The following is a 26,816-nucleotide window of genomic DNA, read 5'->3' as shown; positions in this document are numbered from 1 at the left end:
CCAGCAGAAAACAACTCAAAGAACAGAGAGATGGCCCTCACTTTCCATCTGCCTTCAAAACTCTAAGCAAGTGCATCTAGTTTGCTTCAGATCTTCAGCTACAGGAGAAACTGGGAAATATAGTTTCTAGCTTTCCAATCTCAGTAGTATAGGAAAGTACATCAAAAGGAAGATGAAGTAGAGACTAAGTGAGATAATACACAATATTTCCACAGGCTAATTCTGGGACAGTCTGCTGGCCTTGCATGGCTGTGGCATTGAGGAGCTTTCTACCCTGTGGTCAGATAGACCCATTGTCTTAAAGACATTATTATACCAAATATGCCAATCATTATTTTCCATGCCACAGCAGGAGAAGCTTAAAGAGAAATTACCTGTCCCATAGCCTTGTGGAATGGTCAGTGGATTATGTGTCCCAGCCTCCTGGCTGTACCCTATGTGATCATGGGTAGGCCTTTGGCCCAGTGGTGGCTCATATGTAGTCTAGCCAGGAACATAAGTGACTTGGATGACCTGGTCTGAAAAAAAGAGTTAAGCCCATAGACTTATGCGCTCATAAATTTAGTATGGTATGCTGTGTACAAGGTGGAACTATCACAAAATCAGATTAGTAGAGAGGTGAATGGAGCAAATAAGCAGGATGAAGCAGAAATACCAAGGAGAAGAGAGAGTATCCCCTGAACGAGCCCCAGAGAAGGTAGCTGTCTCCAGTCTTAGCATCTGTTGAGGCTAGTTTCAATCTAAGCATGCCCTTGCAACACTCTTTTCATTTGCCTTGAGGATAACTTGAGTGGGCCTAACATGTAGCAACAATTTTCCTGATTTTCTCTGTGAACTTGTGCAAATAATTTCACTCAGCCTCAGTTTCTTCATTTTCAAATGGAGATAAGAATCTTTCCTTGTCTGCATCAGAGAGTTCTGGGGCTCAAATGGCCCAATAGAGGTGGAAGAGCTTTGTAAACTATAAGGTATACACGCACACACACACACACACACACACACACACATATGTACAGCTATGTGTATATGTATGTATATAGAAAATAAATCATTAGGAGTCACATATATTCCCTGCAGAACATAAAGCCTTATTTGTCCCACAGCATTTATACATTTATGTTTCCCACTATGAATATTCTTAAATTCTATTTTAGTGCAAGTGAAATTAGCTGGCACCTCTGTTGACAGATGAGGAAGATAAAGAGATAAAGGTAATCTGCATGTCTCAGGATAATTAATGAAGAAGTGGAATGACTGAATCTATTATAGAAAAGCTTGTTTGGATTATGTAAATATTCCACCACCCAAGGTAAACCAAGTGGGTCTAAGTGGCATAGAACATGGAGCTGCCGCTGCAAATTTGGTTACTGCTCAGATTCTGCAATGCCAGCTTACTTACAGGTTACCTCACTCTGCATAACAGTTTAATTCTTATGACTACATGACTACCTGTGTAGACATTCACTCACTTTAAGTGCAAGAGTTACTCATAAATTTATTCACTCATTCATTCATTCCCAGGAAGCGCTTTTCCCATCATTTCATACAACAGGTATTACTTTTTAAAGTGAATGTTTACTCTCTGATTTTGCTAGCAATCAACTTTCATCTATTGAGTGTTTTTCATTGTGTCAAGCCCTGCACCAAAGCACAGTGAGAGACATGATGATGTATAAGGCATGGTCCCTGCTCTCAGAGGACCATAGCTATGCAAGTTAGTCAGGGAAAGCTTCTCAGAAGAGGTGGTGTATTAGTTTTCTGTTACTGCATAACAAATTACCACAAACATGGAGGCTTAAAATCTCACCCATTTATTAGCTCACAATTCTGTTGGATATGGCTCAACTGGCTTCTCTGCTCAGGGTATCACAAGGTTGAATCAAGGTATTGGTGAGGCTGATGTCTCATCTGGAAAGTCCAGGAAGACTTGTTTACAAGCTCACTCAGGATGTTGGTTGAATTCAGCTTATTGAGATTGTAGGACTAAAGTCCTTGTTTCCTTACTGGCTGTAAACCAGAGATTATCTTTGGCTCTAAGGGCTGCCCACATTGCTTGCCATGTGGTCCTCTCCATCTTCAAAGCAGTAATGGTGTGCCAAATCCATTCCAAGCTTTGAATTTCTAACTCCCTCCTTTGCAATCAACTGGAGAAAATTCTCTGCTTTTAAAGGGCTCGCTTGATTAGGTCAGTCCATTCAGGGTAATCATTCCATGCCATATAAGGAAACATAATCATAGGAGTGATATCTCTTTATATTCACAGGTTCTACTCATACTTAAGGGGATTATGCAAGGCATGTATCCAAGGGGGCAGAAATCTTGGAAACCATCTTAGGATCTTGACTGCCATAGGTAAGTGTCAGGATAGTCTTTGAGAATGGTAAGCTATAAATGCTATATAACCATGTTGGAGAGATTTGGAAGGCACAGTTTTCCAGTTTCCAGTCTCCCATATCTGTTCCCTTCATTATTTTCTGATGATGGCTATCCCTTCTTTGGATTACTTAATACCAAAGAAGATCATTTGGACCAGTTAATGTCCACATGTGGCCTTTGGACTCTCAAATGACATCTGGCTTAGGAGTGGCTTTCTCTATGGAAAATTTGAGGAGTGCTTCTCTCTGTAAATTCCTAGAGGGTAGTCATTGCACTTTCCTTCAATACTCCCACCTCCAAACAAAACAAACCAAAACAACAAACTTCTCCTGATCCTTATGTTTCTGACAAATTTCTCTCCCAAACTTTACAGCCAGGTTTGGGAAAGTATCACCTATGTTCTCTTTCTCTGTATCCTTGTTTACAAATGACTCCTCCACCTGCTGCAATCTAGTTGCCATTCTCACCATTCCATTTGATTTGACCCAAAAGAATAGACTCACCTAGATTCAAATACTGGCTTGATCACTATGATGGCTGATTTTATGTATTAGCTTGACTGAGCTAAGAGATGCCCAAATAGTTAGTAAAACATATTTCTGGGTCTGTCTTTGAGGGTGTTTCCAGAAGAGATTAGCATTTCAATCAGTAGACTGAGTAAAGAAGATCTGCTCTCACCAATGTGGGCAGACATCATTCAGTCTTTCCAGGACCCAGATAGAACAAAAAGGCAGAGGAAAGGAGAATTCACTCTCTCTTCTTAAGCTGAGTCATCTATCTTCTCTTGCCCTTAGGCACGGGAGCTCCTGATTCTCCGGCCTTTGGACTCTAGGACTTATATCAGCAGCAGCATATTATGGGACTTCTCTGCCTCCGTAATCATATGAGCCAAATCCCATAATAAATCCTCTCATATAACTGGATTTATTATGGGATTTGGTACACACACACACACACACACACACACACACACACACACACATCTCCTTGATTCCATTTATTTGGAGAACCTCGACAAATGCACTCACCTGATGTGTGACTCTCTCAGCCTTAATTTCCTCTTCTATAAAAAGCAAATGACATTCATGCTGAAGTGTTTTGGTGAAGATTAGTGATAATGCATGTAAAGGACCAACACATTGGCACTCTTCCTCTTCGATGACTCCAAGCATCTTGAGAACAGAAACCGTATTTTAAAGGGTGGCCACCCTTTTGACACTGGCATTTTGATAAAATAGCACCAAAATCTCCCCATGTTCAAATGGGCCTATGAAAGCATTCTTTTTGAGAATTTGCTTCCTTATCTCCCACATTTCCTAGTACAGTGCTTAACACATAATAGAAATTCTGTTGTTTGTTATGATGAATTAGTTTATCTCTTTTCTTCATCTAAATTGTATGCTCATTGAGGGCAGATTTTTTTTCTTATTATGAAGATTCCACATGGTTTGTTCTTCCAAATGGAAATATTAATTTGGTCATAAAATTTTTCAAGGAATAAGCAATACTTGGTTATGGAAAATTCTTTCACTCATCCAAATTCTCAGACTTAGATGAAACTCAAGGGAAGATTGAACTCGTGCATCCCAATAAGAAGATTAGCTCTTTAATGTTTAATAATCATCAGGGAAAAAGAGTTTCCACAACCTTCCCCAGTAACTTTTCTCCAAGTTAGATTAAATAGAAGGAAGACAATAAGGATTATTAAAATTCCTCATGCTCTATGTAAGTCTATTTGCAAATGCTAATGGGTTTCCCAGGATGTCAAGCAACTTCCTTTCTTCCTTTCTCCCCCATCCTTGTGCTCTCTCTCTCTTTCTTTCTCTCTCTCTGTCTCTATCCCGTGTGTGTGTGTGTGTGTGTGTGTGTGTGTTTGTGTGTGTGTAGGTTGTTTGCCTTGCCTGAATTAGGGAAGAAAAATGGGCTCCTCCAGAGAATCTGAATCAGATTTCTTACAGTGGAATGGTTAAGGAATAGAGCTTAGGCTTTCAGAAAGATAAATTCTGTTACATAGTCAAGCTCCACTGTTTGATTTTGGGTAGCAAGTCCTTTAGCCCCACTGAGCCTCAGTTTCTTCAGCAAGAAAATAGACATGAAAATAGTAGTACCTCCCTCAAGGATGATCATTGAAATTAAAAGAGATAATTCACATAAAGCCCTTAGCACATGTTTAGCAGGTAATGATAAATGCTAACTGTTTATATCACAAGTCGAATTCTCTTTTAGCAAGAGTGTTTTAATGTCTAACTTGGCATAATGATCATCATGAAACAATTCCCCATGTCTTTGTGAATAATCTATATAGTACTGCTTTGCTGATGAGTATGAGTACTCCTGTAAGAACCACACATCAAAGACCTTCTTTATTTGGCAGTTATTGGGATATAATTATCATTCTGTGAAGTCAAAGGTAGGTCTGTGTAAGGGCTGCATTTAGACAAAGACTCCATATTAAATATCATGTTAGCCATAACAAAATATGGTGCTTTTCCCTACAGATTAGTAATATTTTGGTTGGGTAGATTGGGAAAATAATTGTAGAAATTGTTTTTGGTTTTGTTTTAGGAATGAGCTGTTCTTTTATATATATATATACACACACACACACACACACACATATAATTGCACTTTAGGTTCTGGGATACACGTGCAGAACATGCAGGATTATTGCATAGGTACATACATGGCAATGTGGTTTGCTGCCTCAATCCCCATCACCTATATCTGGCATTTCTCCCCATGTTATCCCTCCCCAACTCCCTACCCCCCACTGTACCTCCCTTAGTCCCCCCCAACAGACCCCAGTGTGTGATGCTCCCCTCTCTGTGTCCACGTGTTCTCATTGTTCAACACCCGCCTATGAGTGAGAACGTGCAGTGTTTGATTTTCTGTTCTTGTGTCAGTTTGCTGAGAATGATGGTTTCCAGATTCATCCATGTCCCTACAAAGGACACGAACTCATCGCTTTTTATGGCTGCATAGTATTCCATGGTGTATATGAGCCACATTTTCTCTGTCCAGTCTATCATCGATGGGCATTTGGGTTGGTTCCAAGTCTTTGCTATTGTAAACAGTGCTGCAATGAACATACGCATGCATGTGTCTTTATAATAGAACGATTTATAATCCTTTGGGTATATATCCAGTAATGGGATTGCTAGTTCAAACGATGTTTCTATTTCTAGGTCCTTGAAAAATCACCACACTGTTCTTAAAAGACTGAAAGACTCTTGGTCCTGATGGAGTTTATATTTTGAGGCCTGATCCTAGCAATAATGAACCTCCTTTTTCGGGGAAAAGGCAAAATCCAGGGCTGAACGGGTGTTTAGTTCTGGATTATTCTGGGTTATTCAAAGGGTTTAGAACACTAGTTTCTGATTCTGTGGATCTGGAATTCAGCCTGATAATTTGCATTTATAACAAGTTTCCAGTTTATGCTAATACTTCTGGTCCAGGAACACTACTTGGAGGACTACTGCACTAGAAAGAAGTGAGGGAATAATAATCCCTTCTGCCTATGTAGTATTTATTTTGCCTTTGCTAATCCTATTCATATCCACTATCACATTGGAGCCTCATTGATGTCAGGTTAAGACAAGGAAAGTATTGTGAACATCAGTTGTCTGTGAGAAATAAGTTAAATAAAAACTTACAAACATTGGATTCTGCAGTGTAGCATAACTCATATCTTGTAAATAGTTTCCTATCTGGAGGAAAATAACAAACTCTGAGGGCAAACTCTGTAAAGTAGAAGGCAAATGTCAGTCACCTGTGCCTACACTCTCCCTACTGCATTCATAAATGCATTGCCAATCTGTCACAGCAGTCTTGGTCTCAGAACCCTCCTGGCCATGTGCTCAAGGCAGTCACTACCAGTTAATCAGGGTTAGCACATACTGCTATTTTCCATTCATCCTCCAAAGGGAAATGACAATCTACTATGTAGGATGGAACTGGCTTTGTGAGTTACCAAATGTAATTTAAACTAAAGATACAGTCACAAAACACCGTGATTCTAGTGACCTTCCAGGTGCTTCAGCAGCCTGTAAAGTTTTTTTTTTTTTAATAGGAAAATAAAGCTATTCTGGTAAGGCCACCTGTCCAGCAGGTTCCAATAACTGATCAGTATCGAGATGCCATTTATTTATTTATTTATTTATTTATTTATTTATTCATTCATTCATTCATTCAACTATTATTTGTTGGAGCCCATTCTAGTGCCAAGCACTGTGCTTAGACATTTTTGGCTGCAGAGGTGGATCAGACACAGTTCTTGCATGGTCTAGAAGAGAATATAAAACATATGTAAAACTAGCTATACCTTAGGGATAAATGCAGTAAAAGGCTCTAAGAGCAACAAGTAAAGTATAGAGAATGGAGATGTCACTTTCAGTTGTGACCTTAGAGCTTCCTCTGTTGGATCCACTTCTACCTCTAAGTCACAAAGTGACAGAGAGCATTAGATGTTCACTTCCTAAAACCTCTGCCCTTTAATTCTTGACCTCTGTCTGTTTTCTGCTATGTAAAATAGAGGTGATACTCAAACACATCCCATACAGTGGTTAGAAGGATTAATTGCCTCATACGTGATGTGTCCTTGCTCTACGAAAGGCATTGTAATGCTCTCCACTGAAACTTCTCAGGCTCAACTTACCGTGAAGTCACTTCAGAGAATAGGTACACCCAGGTAGTTTGTGGAGATTTCAGATCTTGTCCATTTAAATAGAGCGAATCAGTGTGCTGGCAAAACTGCCATCTTCTCCTCTTAGTTTGGCTTGGTTTGGGAAATTCAGAAAGATAATAACATTCTACTTCACTCCTATCTTTTGGCTGCTCAACAGTCCTGAAACTTCAGAGGAAAGCCTTGTATGCACAGATAAAACAATGAAAGATACATGTATTTGTAGTAAGAATGTCATAGTATACTTTCAACAGTACCTATGAAAGAAAGACTACATAGTCATCACATATATCCCCCCACGAGTTTGTACTTTGGGGTTAGCAAGGCAATTACTTTTTGAATAATACTTCTCTGAAAATAGACAGTACATTTAATATGTGTTTATGTTTCAACTGGATTGGAGAATATCATAATTTGAATGTTTTGATATCTCTTCAGGCTTCTTAAAATATTGATAATTGTTTCTGAAGCAGACATATAGTAATTGGCAAGTGAATATTAGCTCAAATCCACATTTAACATTAGCCAACATTGAGAATAAATAAGATAGTTCTTTGCCATGAGTTTCATGATTTTGCTGCACTCATCTTTGTTTTTAGTAATGAGACATCATAGTCTTAATATTTCCACAATTTAGGTCTGGAATAGAATTTGGGTGTGGGAGGGGATTTTCTGCAGGAATGGAGGAAAATGCCCCTGAAGAAAGAAAGGAGCTCTGGAGGAAATGGACCATTCGTTATTTCTGAAGGCCAAAGGTTAAAAATTTCTTTTTGACAGCCTGGAAAATGGTTTCCTGAAGTAATACTGTAGTAGCAGGTCACATAAAACAAATGGTAAAGGCTTCAGGAGTATTGTCAAAAATTTAATTATTGATAAAGTCCAGCTCCAAACTCTCTCTGTCCATCTGTCTCTCTGTCTCTCTCTCTCACACACACACCCCAACTCAATGTTCATATCTTTTTGTATTTTATTGTATAATGGGGAGAGAGATGCTAGCATTGCTTCTAGAATCATATCAAACAGGATGAGGAATCAAGAAGCCATGGAAACAGCATGTCTGGTTATATGTAACTATGAAAAGCAATTGGATTTTGAAAACTAACAACAAAACACCAACTAGAGTTTTCTTATGAACTCTCTCAGAACTATATTACTGATTCATTTATACTTCATTCCTTAGTTATATATAAAGAGAGTGCTTTATAGATAGATATATCGAGAGTGAGAGAAAGAGAGAAGAGAAAGTTTTATCTCTCTATATAGATCTATTTAGTTATATAGAGATGTGTGTGTGTGTGTGTGTGTGTGTGTATATATATATATATATATATATATATATATATATATATATAAAAATATATATGGCCATATATTCACATATATATGGCCCTCCTAAAATAAACTTTAATAGCTTTTCCCTCAATTCGAGATTTTGTTCTTCTGCAAATTTTGTACATTTTTACGTTAACAATCTTTTACACATATACAGCAAAACTCTTTCACATAGTACATTTGTGAGACAGGTAAAGGCTTCCAGATTCAGATAAGGAAATTGAAGCTCTGAAAGATTAAGTGGCCTATCCAAAGTCACACAGCTACCAGGTGTTGAAACCTGGCCAGTGATCCCCATTCTTTGCCTCTAGAGTTCTTCACACTCTACCACCCAGATGTATGTGTCTGTCTCTGTCCCACTGAGTAAGTGGGACTCCTCCACTGGCCATTCAAACCTATTTTATGTGACCTATCCTTTATCCCTTCCCTGGATGAAAACCAGAGCTAGGACTCTGACTTTTCTGGTTATGCTCAGATAATATAACATTATCTTGTCACTTTGGGTCATTTTCAGTAAAAAGTTTAGTCCACTTATGAGTCAAAATCCCTATCTTCATTTGAAATGAAGTCTTCTTCATTTCCCTAATCAGGAACTGTAGTGAGAAAAGAGTCACCTTATTCTCAAGTTTCATACCTTGCACTTCTACTCTCCTTCCTTACCTGGCTAACTATGGTTTTTTACTTCCTCAGTGGACAAAGCAGGGACGGAGAAAATAGTTAAGGGGGCAAGACCTTGCCTGACTAGTGTGGCTGTGATAATCCAGCATCAGAACTCTGTGGATTAGCCGAGTTATGGTGACTCACACCTGTAAACACTAGAGGTCAGGAGTTTGAGACCAGCCTGGCCAACATAGCAAAACCCTGTCTCTATTAAAAATATAAACAAAACAAAACAAAACCCACCTTAGCCACTAGTGGTGGTGTGCTCCTGTAGTTCCAACTGCTCAGGAGGCTGAAGCACAAGAATGGTTTGAACTTGAGTGGCAGAGGTGGCAGTTGCAGTGAGCTGAGATGGCACCACTACACTCCAGCCTGGAGGAGAAAGTGAGACTCCGTCTAAAAAAAAAAAAAAGAGCTCTGGATTTAGCAGGCGTTTCAAACTCGCTCTTTCCCCTCTGGGTTACTTCATGGATTCCTCTTTTACACCCTCAATGTTGGAAAGGATTAATAATCAGAAGCCAATTTTTAAGACTCTCTTTAGTCTTTGGGTTTCACCAGCAACTGAGATAAAACTAGTTTTGTTGTAACATCCTGTTATGTGTAACTGATTTATTCATTCACAATGTGACTACAGATCAAGAGCTTTGGAGTCAAAGGGACCCAACTATGAATCAAGGTACTGCCACTCACTAGTTCTATGACCTTGAGAAACTTTTTACCATCTCTTAGTCTCAATTTTTTAATCCAGACATTACAATACTTACTTTACAGGCATTGTAAGATTACTTAAGATAATATATGTTAATTGCCTGGTATAAAATAGACACTCCTTAATTGGTAATAGAGTAGCTGTTTTGTCATATAGGCAAGCTGATCCTAATAAACATTTCCCAGTAGACAATATATGCCTTTAGCGTAATACTACACCCTCTTTTGCCTCCCAATGCCCTAAAGTTTACAGGGTTCTTTTCACGTTCTCACTGTGCTTGAAATCCTTCACTAGGTTATCCTACCTAAGTCTGCCAGACTTGCAAATGGACTTTTTTCCAGATTGTAAGGAATAAGTGGGATCATGCATTTAAGATGATTACCCAGAATCTGGCACTGGTAAGTGCTCAGGAAATGGGAGTCACTACTATTATTGGTTGTGTTATTGTTATGATCTTACCATATCCCTGTTTTTTTAAAAATGTCCCTCTTATTCACAATCTCAACTTTCTCATTCTCAAGAAATCAACTCACTGAGAGTGGCCAGATACATATATTTTCTTCTCTAAAGAATCACTTAAGACTCTTCCAAGTGGCACAGTAGATTGGTTTGATTAAGAATGCAGGTTCTATTGTTGAAAACTTGATAAATGAGAAAAAAAGAAAAGTTTTAAAATCAATATAGCTTTACTTCAAGCCACGCTCTGTGCTTTGCTAGTTGTGTGACCTTAAATAAGTCACTTCTTGAACCTCAATTTTCTCATCTGTAAAATGGGGGACAATAATAGCTTGTATCTTGCAGGATTGTTGTGAGGATTAAGTGAGATAATATATGCACAGCACTTGGCATGACTCCTGGAGCATAGTAAATACTCAGTAAATATTGCCTATTATTGCTTTTACTGTTATTCATGACTCATGTGACAATCATTTGTCAACTACCTACCATGGGATCCTTGTTATGCTAGAACTAGGGATAGAGAGAAGAAAAGCAAAAACACAGTTCCAAAACTCACAAAATTTACAGTCTAAAGCAGTGTTTCTCAAACTTGCACATTAGATTCACCTAAGGGGATTTGAAAACTGTCAATATTGCATTCATAGCAATTCAGAACCTTGGTCGTGGTGGTATGATGTTGCAACCTAGCATCAAGCTATTTTTGAGTGGTTTGACTATGTAGCCAGAGTTGAGAACCACTGGTCTAGAGCAGGGATTGGCAAATGTTCTCTGCAAAGGGCCAGAGAGTAAATACTTTAAACTTTGTGGGTCATATGTTCTCTGTCACAACTACTGAACTCTGGGGTTAAAATTCAAAAGCAGCCATAGACAATATATAAGTGAATGGGCATGGCTGTGTTCCAATACAACTTTATTTACAAAAAACAGCAGGCAGGCCAGAGTTTCCTGACTCCTTATGTTCAGTATGGAAGCAAATCAGAGATGACAATACAGCATGGAAGGTGCCATGACATGTCAAGAAGAGCATTGAAGAAGTGGTGAAGCTTAAGCTGAGCCTTGAAGAGCATGTAAGAGCTAGTCAGGAAAAGCAAGACAAAGCAGTGGAGCAGGTGGAGAAAAGATCTTCCAGGGAGAAAGAAAGGGACGGCAATACTGTTAAATGAGCATGGAGAGTTGATGGACTTAAAAAGAGTTGGTATGGCTTGAGTGTACACGAGAAATTTGGGAAGAGGTGCTAGATTAACCTGGAGAGATATGAGCAAATAGACAAGAGCCAGACCATGATAAACTTTGTAAGTCGGGATAAACTTTGTAAGTATGGCTTGAGTGTACAGAGAAATTAAGGAAGAGGTGCTAGATTAACCTGGAGAGATATGAGCAAATACACACGAGCCCGGCCATGATAAACTTTATAAGGATTTTAAACTTATCTTGAAGACCATGGGGCACAGTGGCATTATCAGAGTCACATTTTCAAGAGAATATTCTGGCAGGTAAGGGGGAGGGGCACATTGGTGATGGCAGACTAGTAGCCATTAGGAAATAATTATAGTGATCATGTAAGGAGAAATGAGAGTATGAAGTAAGGCAGTGATAAGAAGTGGAGGAATCCAAGTACACAAGGAAGGAGAACAGACAACAGAGGGTGGACTGATTGAATTGAGAGGGGGTAGTTAGGAAGAGGAGGCCATCAAGAATGGAGCCCAGGTTTCAGGCTTGTGCCACTGAGAACACTTGAGATAAGGAGGACTAGAACAGGGGAACTCATGGAAAGATTAAAGGAAGACCATGAGTGTGGTTTCAAGACATGTGAAGTTTGCAATGCCAGTCGCTCATCCATGTGGATATATCCAATAAGCAGTCTTGAGCGTAAGAGTGCGGTCAGGATAGGTGAGAGAGATGGGTAGTCAATGGCACATAAATTATAGTGAAAGTGGTAGTTTTTTATGAGTTAATATCCAGTGTGGATTTTAAAAAGAAGGGATAAAAATTCATGATTCTAGGGATACACAGATATGTCTTCCATTTATGGAGTACTTGCAGTATGTCAGAAATTGTGCTAAATACTATATACAGATCATCTTATTTCCAAACATCTCCTTGGGTAGGTAATATTACTGTCTCAGTTTCATGCTTCAGGAAACTGATATACAGAGGGTTTAAGTAATTTGCTCCAGAGACACAGAGTTGGGTTGACTCTATGTCTCTCTGACTCATAAGGACATGCTATTAACTACTACACTTTCCTGCCTTCCATAGGAAACCAAGGCTGAAGAGAGTTTCTGGAAGGAGGAATTCTCCAGTGTCAAATGCTTCAGAGACCAAGTAAAGACAAAACTATGCATTATTTAGATGTGTCAGGAGCCAGACTACAGTTGGTTAATGAGAAAATAGGAGGTAAGGAAGGAAAAAAAATGCTTTCGAGGGTATTTGAACCATTGAGATCTTGTCTGTGAAGAGGGGAAGAGGGATAATGAAAGAGGCCATGGAGTCAGGAGAGAAAGTATTTTATTTTGTGTTTTATTCTTGCTTTTAAGATGAGAGAAACCTAAGCATTTTGAAATACTAAATTAGAAGGAAAATGTGGAGAATGAAAGCTTGAAGATAGAAGTAAGAGCTGGGGTGAGTCTTGTTTCTATCTTTCCTAGCACCCCAGTAGTCCTAGAAAGGTCAGGACGAGTGACGGTAAGAGCATGGTACTGGCTCTGTAGAGGTCAAGGGTCACCATTTACATTGAGATAAGAAAGAAAAAAGAAAGGTGGAAGAAATATTCAGGACAAAATTTTAGAAATGGGGGAAAATTCTAACCAATGGTCTTTGTTTTCTCTGCACTAACATGTCTATGCCTGCTGATCTACACTCCACTCTTCCCTACCCTGCTCTGTAGTGGGAGGTCAACCCGTATGGAGCTTCAGGTTGGGTTTGGCCAGTGGGAGGTCCAGCAGGAGGTGGGAGAGGGTGAAGCTAGTGAGGCCTGGGCATTTATTCCCCTAGTTCTCTCCTTACTGGGCTGCCTCAGGTTGACTATTTCTCCCTATCAAAGACCACAGTGCCTGTCAGGCAGCCCTCTCTATACAGTTGCACTCTTCAAGTTCTGGTGACCACTTGCTTTCTAGACTCTGCAAGCCTAGAGATTTAACAATCTCCATTGTTGCTGGCCCCAAGGCCTGTGCTATGTCATGCTAGTTTCACAAAACTCTGCTCCTACCTTTGTAACTGGTCCCTCCATTAAACTCATTTTAATTATCCAATTTGGAAGTGGCATCTGATTCCTACCAGGACCCGGGCTCATGCAGGAGGTAAAGTCACTTTCTGAGAATGAGGAAGGTGATGTGAAGAGGTAGGTTGTTTTCTTTTTTAAATCATCTAGCCTAAAATGTCAGGAGGAGGTAGTATAAGGAGAAAGGAGAAGGTTTGAAATAACTTACATAGGGAAGAAAAGAGGGAACTGACAAGGGTCACAAAGGATTGTGTGGCAGTGCTGAGACAACATTCCAGTGAGGCCAAAAGTTGTCGTTATATAGGATCAGAGCAAACAACTGAGTGGCTTGATCCATGGTCAGAATTTTGCCAAGGACCAAATGAGTTCAGAATATTGGTAAAAAGAATAGTTGAAAAGCAAACAGACTTAGGAACATGATTGGAGAAAGAAGTCATGAAGCTAGCTGGTTGCTGATAGACTGGGGTAAATGGATAATATAGTGATTTCATTTCTCCCTTACAGGTATACAATCAAATAGCCATTTGAAAATGGCTTGTTTAAAGAGTTCAAATCTCTTCACCTATTGATCACCCTGGCAGGGTACAGACTAGGATGAGGCAAGCAAAGTGCCTATGGTGAAAAATGTAAGGATCCTTCAATCTCAGGTGCCAACCCTAGGCAGGGTGCAGTGGCTCATGCCTGTAATGCCAGCACTTTGGGAGGCCAATGCAGAATTGCTTGAGCCCAGGAGTTTGAGACCAGCCTGGGTGACATAGCAAGACCCCGTCTCTACAAAAAAACTAAAATTTAGCTGCATGTGGTGGTGCACACCTGTAGTCCCAACTACTTGGAAGGCTGAGGCAGGAGGATTGCTTGAGCTTGAGAGGCTGAGGCTGTGGTCAACCATGTTCATGTCACTGCACTTCAGCCTGGGCAACAGAGTGAGACCCTGTATCAAAAAAAAAAAAAGTTTAGCTGTCAACCCTGCATGCATATGCATGGCTGTGAGAGTGAAGGCCTCCTTAAACGCTATACCCTGAATACCTCCCTTTCTCCCTCTAGCCCAGGCCCTGCACACAGACTTCTGATCCCAGAGACAACTATTAACATTTTGGCATATTTCCTTACAGTCTCTTATCCTAATAATTTATCTATTTCACTAAGAAATAGTGAAATAGCTTATACAATTTTTTATCCAGCCTTATTTACTTGACAATATAATGAAATTGAATCTTTTTTAGCTCTGCTTTTATTATGTCTTCATTCACTGGTAATGCATATTCACTGCAGCAAAGCCAGACACTATAGATAAGCAAAAAGAACAATAAAAAATATCATCTGTAATCTCACCATCTAGAGACAATGACTGTCGTCACTTTGCTGCATACCGAGATTGATTCGCAATACAAAAAAAAGTATTTCTGAAGTAGAAATATACTGCCAGCTTGTGGAAGGCTGTGCAAAGGCCGTTTGCAGTTAATAAAGTGTGGTAAAGTTGGGAGAAGGGCTTTGGGAAGGAAGAGAAGGCACCAGGGCCACAACCTTGAGAGGAAAACAAGCACACCCGGCCTAAGGACCCTGCATTTTAACCCTGCCTTCTCTGTCATCGAAGAGTCTATTCTCCCATCCAAAGTGAAAAAGCTCAATCTATGGGGGAAATTATGTATTAAAAAGGTAAAAAAGAAAACATCCTCTTAGTGTCAGCTCCTTGTAATAATTATTTGTTAGGCTTCTTAACACTCTGTAAGCTTGATTTTTTTTTTAAAGAAAATGTCCTGTAGTCCTCCAAGTGAAAGATATATGTCACATCTCTAGGTGAGAGACAGAATATCTGGTTATGGCTACACCAAATGTGATATGATCATCCTTAATGTGATCACCATTTATAGAACTATTTTAGATTCTCGTGTTCCATTAGAAAACTTTGATAAATCTTGATGGCTTTTCCATTACCTAGGGAGGGAAAAATCCCTCCCCATAGTCTGGTTGTAGGCTAGTTTTTCAACATTTGCTCTTTTCCCTAATTCCTCCAACACCATCACCACTACCATCATTACCACTGCCACCTTCTTTTCCGCTGCCACCTCCTCTTTCTCTTCACCTATAATTGTAGCCAAATGGGACTACTCTTCCTGCCCCAAATTCATTCCTCCTTTCCAGTTTCTTTGTCTTGTTCTGTTCAGATTGCCTCTAAAGCCTTCCCTTCCCCCAGTCTCCCTGGTGAATTCTGCCTTTCCAAAGATCCAACCCAATGACAATTCTAGCATGAGGTTCTCCCAGATCTAGCCAACAAGAAGTGATTTTGAATTGGATTTCTGGTGCTGGTAAGGTTCTTACTGAAATGGGGGATATAGTTTTGAGCAGAATCAATGAATTTTTCTTGTAAGGTATTTAATATCAAGGTACAAATAGGAAACTCTAGTCAATAAGGTACAGTCTGAGGATATTCTGATAAATGGTGCTGTTTGTATCTGCAATCTAACTGGAGTTTCCATTCTAAGGGTTGATGGGTACTAAGGAAGCAAATATTTCTCATTGGGGTGGGTGATATAAGACCAGTTAAATAAAACATGAAAGTTGGGATTCAAATTTGAGGATGTGGCTGGAGAGATCAAGACTGAGAGATATAAAAAGAGACGATATTCTCTTTTGAGAATATTTGTTATTTGGTTGGGTGGTATAGGACCAGTTAAATAAAACATGACAGTTGGGATTCAAATTTGAGGATGTGGCTGGAGAGATCAAGACTAAGAGATATAAAAAGAGAGGATAATAATGGCTTATATCCCTTCCCTTCATTAATGGTGGGGTATAGTAGCAAGCACATGAGGTTTGGAGGGAAGGAAGCTAAGAGCTGGGTCTGGGTGAGAACCTGTGCTCAGTGCTTTGCAAATACTGTCTCACAAACACACTTTATTGGAATTGGTCAATGTAGACATGAATCATGGCTCTCTCACTCGCAGGCTTTGTTCATTTGGGCAAAAAGTCTCAGCAAACTAGGATTGGAAGGTAACTTCCTCAATCAGATAAAAGTTATTTACCAAAACCCCATAGCTAAAATCATACTTAATGGTGAAAGACTAGATGCTTTTCCCAAAGTTAAAGAAAAAGATAAGGACGTCTGCTCTCAACACTTCTAGTCAACATTTTACCAGAGGTTTTAGCCATTAAAATTTCTCACCTTATTTTAAGGTGAGGAAAACAAAACAAAAGGCACCCAGGTTGGAAAGGAGGAAGTAAAACTACCTCTATTTGCAGATGACATGATCTTGTATATAGAAAATCCTAAGGTATCCACTAAAATTATTAGAAATAATAGAGAAAAACATTTTACAGAATAAATGCAAAACCTACATACTAAAAAGTACAGGACATTACTGGGATAAATTAAAGAAAATCTAAATAAACAGAGATAATTATCTTATCAGTTGAAAGACAATACTGTTGAGATGTAAATTCTGCCAACATGATCTACAGATTCAACACCATCCCAGTCAAAACTCCAGCAGGCTTTTGTTGGAACTGACAATCGGATTCTTCGTTTAATATAAAAGTACAAAAAAATTGGAATAGCCACAAAGAACTTTGAAAAATAACAAAATTGGGGTATTTCAATTTTTTGGTATTGGTATCAAGATAAACAAAACGACAGGAGAGAGAGTTCAGAAATGGATGCATACAAATATGGACAACTGATTTTTGACAAACATGCAAATTACATTCACTTTGAAAGCCTCATCTTTTTCATAAATGGTGTGGAACAATTGGATATCCATGTATAAAAAAGAACTTCAATCCATATCTTGCATTACAAACAAAAATTAATTCAAAATAAATCATAGAGCTAAATGTAAAACCGAAAAGTGTAAAACTTATAAATGAAAACATATGTGAAAACCTTTGCGACCTGGGATTAAGCAAAGTTTTCTTAGACATCACACTGAGAGCATGACCTGTCAAAGAAAATAACTGACAAATTTAACTGCATCAAAACTAAACACTCATGCTCTTCAAAAGACACACATGAAAATAAAAAGGCAAGCCTCAGACTGGGTAAACATTAGCCAAGTACATATATGATAAATAACTTGTATCTTTTTTATGTTGTTAATGTGAATTGTACTGATTGATTTTCAAATAATAAATGAAACTTGCATTATAGGATAAACCCCACTTGGTCATAACATATTTCCTTTTTATGTACTGTTGGGTTTCATTTCTAAAATTTTGTGTGGAATTTTTCCACTTATATTCCTGAAGAAGGATATTGCTATTGGTATTTTTTGTTTGTTTTTTGTTATTCTCACTGTGTTACCCAGGCTGGAGTGCAGTGATGCAATTGTGGCTTACTGCAGTCTCAACCTTCCAGGCTCAAGCAATCCTCCCACCACAGCCTCCTGAGTTGCTAGGACCATAGGTGCATGTCATCATGCCTGGCTAATTTTTTTTTAACTTTTAAAGTTTTTTGTAGAGACAGGGTATCCCTGTGTTGCCCAGGCTGGTCTGGAACACCTGGCCTCAAGTGAGCCTCCCACCACGGCTTCGCAAAGTGCTGAGATTAAAGGCATGAGCCAACGCACCCAGCTGAGGATATTGGTCTGTTGTTTTCTTTCGTTGTTGTTTTTCTTGTAATGTCTTTGTCTGAATTTAGTATCAGGGTAATCTTGGCCTCCTAGAATGAGTTTGGAAGTATTCCCTTCTCTTCTATACTTTTTTTTCATTTAAAAAATATTTTTTTTTCCATAAGTCATTGGAGTACAGGTGGTATTTGGTTACATAAGTAAGTTCTTTCTTGGTGCACCCATTCACCTGAGCAGTATACACTGCACCATATTTGTAGTCTTTTATCCCTTACCCCACTCCCATACTTCCCCCAAGTCCCCAAAGTCTATCGTATCCTTCTTATGCCTTTGTGTCCTCATAGCTTAGCTCCCGCATATCAGTAAGAACATACAATGTTTGGTTTTCCATTCCTGAGTTTCTCCAATTTCATCCTAGTTCCTGCAAATGCTGTTAATTCATTCCTTTTCATGGCTGAGTGGTATTCCTTCGTATATATGTATATCTTTTTTATATATGATATTCCTTCATATATATGTAGTTCTTTTTTATATATGGATATCCAATTGTTCCACACCATTTATTAAAAAGATGAGCCTTTCAGATATATATATATATATGTATATATATATATATTATATCTATACTACAGTTTCTTTATCCACTCGTTGATTGATGGTTATTTGGGTTGGTTCCATGGTTTTGCAATTGTGAATTGTGCTGCTATAAACATGTGTGTGCAAATATCTTTTTCTTTTTTATTTTTCTTTTTTTTTTTGTCAGTGTCATGAAGGAATAGATGTGAAAAATATTTGAATGGAGAATATTGTTTGGGAAAAAAGTTGAAAAGTAAGTTTGAGGTGAAATTTTAGAGACCCTCAAGTGCCCAGCTAAGAAGGTTAGACCTTGTAAAACTTACTAAGACCCTCCTTAGCTTTTCTTACATCATACAACTGATGCCCATTAAGAGCTTGTATTAGTCTGTTCAGGCTACCATAACAAAATAGTACAGACTGATATGGTTTGGCTCTGTGTCCCCATCCAAATCTCATGTTGAACTGTAATCCCCAGTGTTGGGGGAAAGATCTGGTAGGAGGTGACTGGATCATGGGAATGTATTTCCCCTTTGCTGTTTTCATGATAGTGAGTGAGTTCTCATAAGATCTGATTGTTTGAAAGTGAGTGGCACTTCCTCACCCGCTCTCTCTCACTCTCCTGCTGTATCATGGGAAGGTGTACCTTGCTTCCCCATAGCCTTCTGCCAAATTGTAAATTTCCTGAGGTCTCCCTAGCCATGCAGAACTATGAGTCAATTAAACCTCTTTTCTTCATAAACTACTCAGTCTCAGGTAGTCCTTTATAGCAACGTGAGAACAGAGTAATATAGACTTGGTGGCTTAAAAAACAGAAATTTGTTTTCTCACAGTTCTGGAGGCTGGAAGTTCAGGATCTGGGTGCCAGCATGGTCAGTTTATGGTGAGGGCTTGCTTCTTGGCTTGCAGATGCCCAGCTTCACCTGGTCTTTCATTTGTGTGCACATAACCCCTGGTATTTCTTCCTCTTCTTATAAGGACACCAGTGCTGTTGGATTAAACCCATACCCTTATGGCCCCTCATTTAACGTCAGTTTCTTCATAAACTATTTATCTCCAATATAGTCACATTTGGGATTAAGGTTTCAACATAAGAATTTTGCAGGGACACAAACATTCAGTCCATAGCAGAGTGATTTCTAGAAATATTGCTAAAAAGGATTATGAAATGCTTTTATGGCAAAGAATTATGTTCATGATCGATAATGATGATTATAACCTCTGTTAACATGGATTATTGCTATTCCAAAATCTTTTCTAGTTATGGAGAGGTGTGCTAAATAAAATAACCTGTCTACAAATTTAGGAAGTAGTTTAGCATCAGTATCATATTTCAGACCCTGAGACAGTAAACATAATAGAATCCATTGATTGCATTCCTTACTCAGATTTTGTGTTTTTGAGATAGAAGAATTGTGCTTGATCAGTAATTCAGTCCTTAATGTGTTCATGACTTCAGAAAACCATTGAATTATTTCCAAAGTAAAATCTTTCACTGATGTGGCTAATGCTGCAGGAATCAAATTCATTGGAAGTGGACATTATCTGATGACTGACCTCCTTAATGTATTAAATAGCTTTTACTTTACATGGAGACATCGTGAGCTCTGATTTGAGCTATTATTCTATAATATCAGCTTCATTGGAAATTAGTGCCTAATTATGAGACATTTGAGGCTAATACCACATTGTCATTAACTGGTGAATTCTTGGAGAAAAAAGATTGATGTGCATGCGTTTCTCACATACAGCCCTCAGCCTTCCATTCATCTCAGCCACCTGACGTTTCCTCTAGCACTTTAAAAAGGCTGTTGCCCTGACATTCTCCCAGAATCTCTTCTACCTCACTACAGTGCTCCAAATGCTGACTCTGGGTACTTCTGGGATTATACACACCTGACTGAAACCAAGTTTTCTTGAGGACTCTGAGCAAGTGACTTCTAAGTCGTTCCCATTGGTTCTGCTCATTAAGTTGCTTCTTGTTAATTTCTTGGCCCAAAAGCAACCTGAACCCAGTTTTCTCTCCTCCCACCCCAGTCTTCAGTGGCAAAGACAATGTCAAGTGCTGACTCCTGACCTTACAGACCAGGAGCTGAGAAACTAACTCCAGGCCCTTAGCCAGGTGGGTGCTTTCTGAATTATTTTTTATAGTTACTCTGTGAGGCCTTGAGAAGGAGAATGCCTGAAACAAAAGAGGAGCAAGAAAATAAGGCAGCTACTGCAGCTGAGGGGGTGGAGACAAGATTAGAGGTGCAGTCAGCAGATACATGAAGAATGGCCACAGGGATTTGGTTATTGGCTGTGTTGTCACCTCCGGCAACTCCTAAGACAATGCAGATCCTATAAAGAGTGTTTGAGGAATGGTTGAGATCTAATACTAAGGGCTTAAATCTCGAGACTTGTCTCTGTCTTTTTATTTGCTGAAGGACATTTGACTTCACCGTCCTGCTTCCTTCCCCTTCAACTCCCTCCGCAACATAGACCATACCTTCATGGTGCACTGGGGGCAGTATGTTCTGGAACATTTCTGAGATCTGGAATCCCACCATCTGCTGTACCTTTGGTCCACACTCAAAGTAATTTATATACAGAGGTCTATGGGCCTCACTGTCTCTCTATGTATAATAGAATTATATCACAGAAGAATCTCCTGGAGCCAAGGAGTGTCTATCAGTATAGATGTATATGAAAATTTACACATGCGTTGGTGTCCTTGAAGTTGAGTGATACATGCCCCATCAGAATTTTCATTGTTTATTGTTTGGGGTTTTCTTTTATTTTAGTTGAATGAGAAAAAGAGGAAATTTCTTGAGCATGTTTTCATTATATGCAGGTCAACTCATGTTACATGATTAATGAATTTTAAAAATCAGGAATACTGCTTCCACATAAAGAAAGGATGTGGAAAATAGGAGAGTGCTTGGGAACATTAAGCCACGAGGAGAAGAACACTAGCATATTTTCCAGCACTTGTTATGTGCCTGGCACTCAACGCACATTATTTCCTTTAACTCTGTCATCAACTCTGGGAGGTAGGAGCTGCTATTTCCCCCATTTTACACTGAGGAAACTGAAGCCTGAGATAGGTTAAATAATATAGCCAAGATCACACTGCTAGTAAGTGTCTGAGCAGGGACTAGGGCGTCTAGAAGATTCCAAGGTTATTACACCATGCAGCCTCCAGAAAACCTGTTTTCTCTCTTTAACAACCTGTTAATTTCTTCTGTGAACATGCTTGCTGCTTGAGGAAGCTAAATTTGAAGTTTTAGCTCTGTTGACACCTCTGGTGTAATGAACTGAAGTCACTGCAGGCTTAGGGTATCTGGGAAAATCTGCCAGGCCAATAGAGAAGTTCTCAGAGGCCCAGGCCATCTCAATGGGCCTGGGATAGCAGCCATGTGACTGCCAGACAGTGACTGGGTCTGATGGAGAGAGGTAAAGAGAAACTGAGTCAGAGTACCTGAAAGAACAGGACTCCAAACCACAGGGGAACTATCAAGGGTGAGAGATTTCCCAGCGTAAGTGGTAGCTAAGATGCAGGGGACTCAAGGACAGAGTAGACAGACGACTGGGGTGAATATTGCCCTCTGTAGACCTCTTTGGTGCTAAAATGTGGGTGTGTGGGAGTGGCACAGAAAGTGAAACCCAGATGGAGGAAACAAAGGAGACAGAGACAGAGGATACATAAGCAGAGACAGACAGAGGTAATATATCCAGGTAGCACTTCTGCAGCCCAATTAGGGCAGTACAAATATCACAGAGCATATCAACAGTTCCGGAAATGCCATAGCCCTCACTCTGAGAACTACTTCTCCATTGCCGACACATAGAATTTTCAGATCGCTCTAATCACTCAAGTAGACTGTTCTGACTTTCCTTTCACCATTTCTAGCCAAAAAGCCTGAACAGCAATGGCAATAAACTTCTCAATTACAGATGCTTAGATGAGACATGAAATTTTGTCTCGCCACAAAAATGTCCTAGCTGAGCTCTTGTTTACCCAACTATCTAATTTTGCCGCCTTCCAAAATAGCATCTCACAACACCTGGTGTGGAAGAATCTGCATACATGTGCGTGCGTGTGTGCATGCGTGCGTGCATGTGTGTGTGTTAGGGTGGGAGACAAGAAGAAGGTGGAGAGATGTGATGCACATTTGTATAGCTGACATCTCCCCTTAATAATTTCCCTCCATTGTCAGCACAGTGCCCTTGCAACCGGAGAAGAGCAGAAGGACATGCAATTTACTCTACATTGTTTTCCTTCTTTGGATCTCATCAGCAGGAGACCGGATGTTGCTAAAGAAGGAAACAGGCACTGCCAAGCGTGAAAGGCAGCTAGTGCTGGTATAAGATCCCCACTCTCCCTCTCAAATAGCTGGTAAGACAGAGCCTGTTCCTCTCCCAAAGCTGCTTTCCACTTGGGCTTTTGCTTTATTCGGGGGGGGCTTATGTTTTAAAACATGTCTCCAGTCATCAGTTGACGATTACCTCAGAAATGGATGATTTGGGTTTCCCTGGTTTGGGAACAAGGCCCCAAATTCCCCCCAAACCTGGGCCTTTATGAAGTACAGTGTTTCCCCACCTGCTCTTTACTTTCCCTAATGGCAGAATCTTAAGCCAGGTGCTGGGTTTTCTTGGTGGTCAGATTTAACATTGCTTTGTAACAAATGTTGAGAAAACTTCCTCCTACTCCTTGGAATCAGAAATTCTTATTTGCCAACTCATAAATGAACGTAAACTCTCCCCAAATTTCAAAAGCCCAGAACTCAGCAGAGTTCTCTCCTTGTCAAAATATATTTGCCAGTTCCCTCTCCCAAAGGTGTGAGAGGCTTAATGGGCATTTTTGTGCTCTGCTCCTCCACGTACAATTATCTTTAATAATAATAATGCTTGAATGGAAACATAATGCGTTAGCCTGGAACACTAGAGTGGGTGTTTAATTGGCCCTGCCATTCTCAACACCTGAGATAAAAATAAGACTGCTTAAGAGGGCCCTTTCCAGCTGGGCACTGGAAGAAGCTGGTGTGCTGCCAACTGCTAAGCAGCATTATGTGCCTATCTGCCAATCCTTAAATTAGCCCATTCTAAGCCCTTAGCTTCCTGAAGTGATTCAGTTCGTAGAGGGCTATTCTTTTACGCCAATTCTATTTTTTGTGATGGCCTGGCAGCTCTGAAATGTTTTTCCTTTTGAAAAAGCCTGGCACATTTTTGTTTTTCTTTGATACAGATGCGCCCTTAATGTAATGTTTGCAGCTGGCAGGAAAACTCTGGAACGGTGGTTCTCAAAGTGGGATTGGAGGAACCTTGGGCGTTCCTGAGATGCTTTGTTTTTCCGACTCCATGTGTGTCTGTGACTGGTTTTCTTCATAGAACATATCCCTAACCACATAGCCGCAGACTGAATGCAGGAGCAGATGTGAGAATCCAGCTGTCCTTTATTAGGGCAGACATTAAAGAGATTTGTAAAAGTGTTACACGATGCCACTCTTCTCACTGAATATTCTTTTGTTTTGGAAAATAAAGTTATTTTCCATCAAAATATTTTGTGGGCCATATGTATTGTCATGTACCGTATTTGTCACGTAATTAATGAATAAATATTTTTACAGTTCTGTTTTAATTTCTAATATGGTACATAGAAATAGATATGACTCACAAGAACAAAAACTCTTTGGAAGTTATCTCAATTTCTTAAGAGTATAAAGGGATGCTCAGGCATGGTGGCTCACACCTGTAATCCCAGCACTTTGGAAGGCCAAGGTGGGTGGATCAGGAGGTCAGGAGATCGAGACCATCCTGGCTAACACAGTGAAACCCCATCTCTACTAAAAATACAAACAATTAGCCGGGTGTGGCTGCATGTGCCTGTAGTCCCAGCTTTTCAAGGAGAATCACTTGAACCCGGGAGGTGGAGATTGCAGTGAGCCAAGATTGCACCGCTACACTCCAGCCTGGCAATGAAGTGAGACTTCAACTCAAAAGAAAAAAAAAGAGTGTAAAGTGGTCCTGAGACAAAAATACGTGACAGCCTCAATCCTAACAAGACATCAACATGATGCTGAGGTGATACTCGGTGATACAGAGGTGCAGCCCTTCAGCAGACAGACAGGCGTCCCTGTGTCCTTCCTTGGCTCCTGCCTCCAACCTTCTGGGCACTACAATTTTCTCTCTTCTGCTGGATATGTCTGGAGCACAGGGACATTTAGAACATGTATCAGAGAGACTATGAAAAGACAACATGTACCCAACGTAAAGCATAACATTTTTTAGCATAGTGGCTATGAGCTCAGATTTTGTTCAAAATCCTATCTTTACGATTTATTAGCTAAGTGACGGTGAACATGTTACCTAATCTCTCTGAGCCTAGTTATTTCTTTATGTATAAAGTTGGGATGTCTATTTCAAAAGATTTTTATGAGAGTTAAAGGAAATGATGCATATGCAAAGTGCCTGGCACATAGTGGGTGCTCAGCAGATGGTAGCTACTGCCATTATTATTCCAATAGTATCTTAGAAGGGGACTGCAGCTTGCGGTGACATGTAAATACAAGCAACTCATGGTCCCCCAGAGCTCTTCCTTTAGGCTCTTCTTACCATCTGCCACCCTCTACATCTGTGCACACTTGTGTATTTGCACATGCATGCACACACACAAATTTACTGGAAAAATATTTACTGAACACCTACTATAGGACAGGCACTATTGGGAGTGAGAATAGCACAGTGAGCATGACAGACACGGTCCTTCACCTCAAGAAGCTTTTCAGTCGAGATGGGGAGCCAGAGACATGAACATGCAATTGCAGCATGGTGCTAGGAAAGAGGTAAGATAGTTGACTATGGGAAGCTGTGAAGGGCACCTACCCAAGCCGGGAACAGCTCTCAAACCCAGATTTGTCAGCCATGTCAGAGAGAATCTAACTGACGTAAAATACAGGTTATAAAGATTCCCTCCCCTCAAAGAGCAGAAGACCTTCTAGTTTCTCTATGAAATTACAGCCCACTGGGGGCAGAAGTGCTTTGTTGTGGACATCACATCAAGCAGAAAAATGTTCTCTGGACATACAAGTCAGCCCAGTCCATACCAGGCATTCTTATCTATGGTTATCCTTCGATGAGAATCATCTCCAAGCTCCCCAGGCTTTTTCCTTAAGACTATGCATCAAAGGTAGGCAAGGCAATTGAAAAATGAGCAAATAGGCACATCTCCAAAGAAGATGTACAAATGGCCAGTAAGCACATGAAAAGATACTCATCATTAGTTGTTAGGAAAATGCAAATCAAAACCACAGAGAGATACCACTACACACCCAATAGAATGGCTATAAGCAAAAACACAGGAAATAACAAGTGTTAGGGAAGATGTGAAGAAATTGGAACCTTTGTGCATTGCGGGTGGAAATGTAAAATGATGCAGCCACTGTGTAAAATGTTTTGATGGTTTCCCAAAAAGTTAAACATGGAATTACTATGTGACCCAACATTTCCACTCCTATGTGTATATAGGGCCCTGTGTATATGCTGGCTCCACATCTGCAAATTCAACTAACCATGGATCACAACTATGGTATTCACAGAATCCAGAACCCTCAGGTATGGAAGGCTGAAGTTTCCTATCCATGGGCTTCATGGGGCTGATTACAGAACTTGAACATCTGTGGATTTTGGAATTTACTGTGGGGCCTGGAATTAATCCTTTGCTGATACGGAGGGACAACTGTATATCCAAAAGCAAGGACTAAAATACACATTTGTACCCCAATATTCATAGCAGCATAATTCACAACAGCCAAAAGGTGGAAACAATTCAAGCGTCCATCAGCAGGTGAATGAGTAAACAAAATGAGATATGTATATCCATACAATGAAATAGTATTCAGCCATAAAAGGAATGACATTTAGATATATACTATAACATGAGTGGACTTTAAAAACAATATGCAAAAGGAAATAAGCCAGATGCCAAAGGACAAATGTTGTAATTCCAGTTATATGAGGTGCCCATATGAGAAAGTAAAACAGAAGCTACCAGAGGCTGAAGGGAAGAAGGAATGACGAGCCGTCATTTAATGGGCACAGAGCTTTTGCTGGGGATGATGAAAACATTTTAGCAAGAGATAGTGGTAACGGCTACACAACACAGTGAATGTATTTAATGTATTCACTGAATGTATTCATTTAAATTGTAGATTTATGAATGGTTAAAATGATAATATTATGTTACATATATTTTTGCCAGAATTT

At 39.7% G+C, this 26,816-nt stretch overlaps 1 long non-coding RNA gene across 1 annotated transcript in view; it reads right to left on the bottom strand.

Annotated features, from left to right (window-relative positions):
- The window catches only part of LOC135278008 (uncharacterized), a 49,658-nt gene that overhangs the window by 12,108 nt on the left and 10,734 nt on the right, over positions 1–26,816 (bottom strand). The window contains exons 2-4 of the long non-coding RNA XR_010345526.1: positions 9,293–9,445; positions 7,031–7,239; positions 3,405–3,548 (exon numbers count right to left, since the gene is read on the bottom strand). This is a non-coding gene — a long non-coding RNA (uncharacterized LOC135278008). The remainder of the gene's footprint in view (positions 1–3,404; positions 3,549–7,030; positions 7,240–9,292; positions 9,446–26,816) is intronic.

The sequence above is a fragment of the Aotus nancymaae genome, unplaced genomic scaffold, assembly GCF_030222135.1.
Source record: "Aotus nancymaae isolate 86718 unplaced genomic scaffold, 86718_ANA_hifiasm-v0.15.2.pri h1tg000004l, whole genome shotgun sequence".
Taxonomy (NCBI): domain Eukaryota; kingdom Metazoa; phylum Chordata; class Mammalia; order Primates; family Aotidae; genus Aotus; species Aotus nancymaae.
The sequence above is the reverse complement of the archived record's forward strand: the minus strand, read 5'-3'. Positions and strand labels throughout refer to the sequence as shown.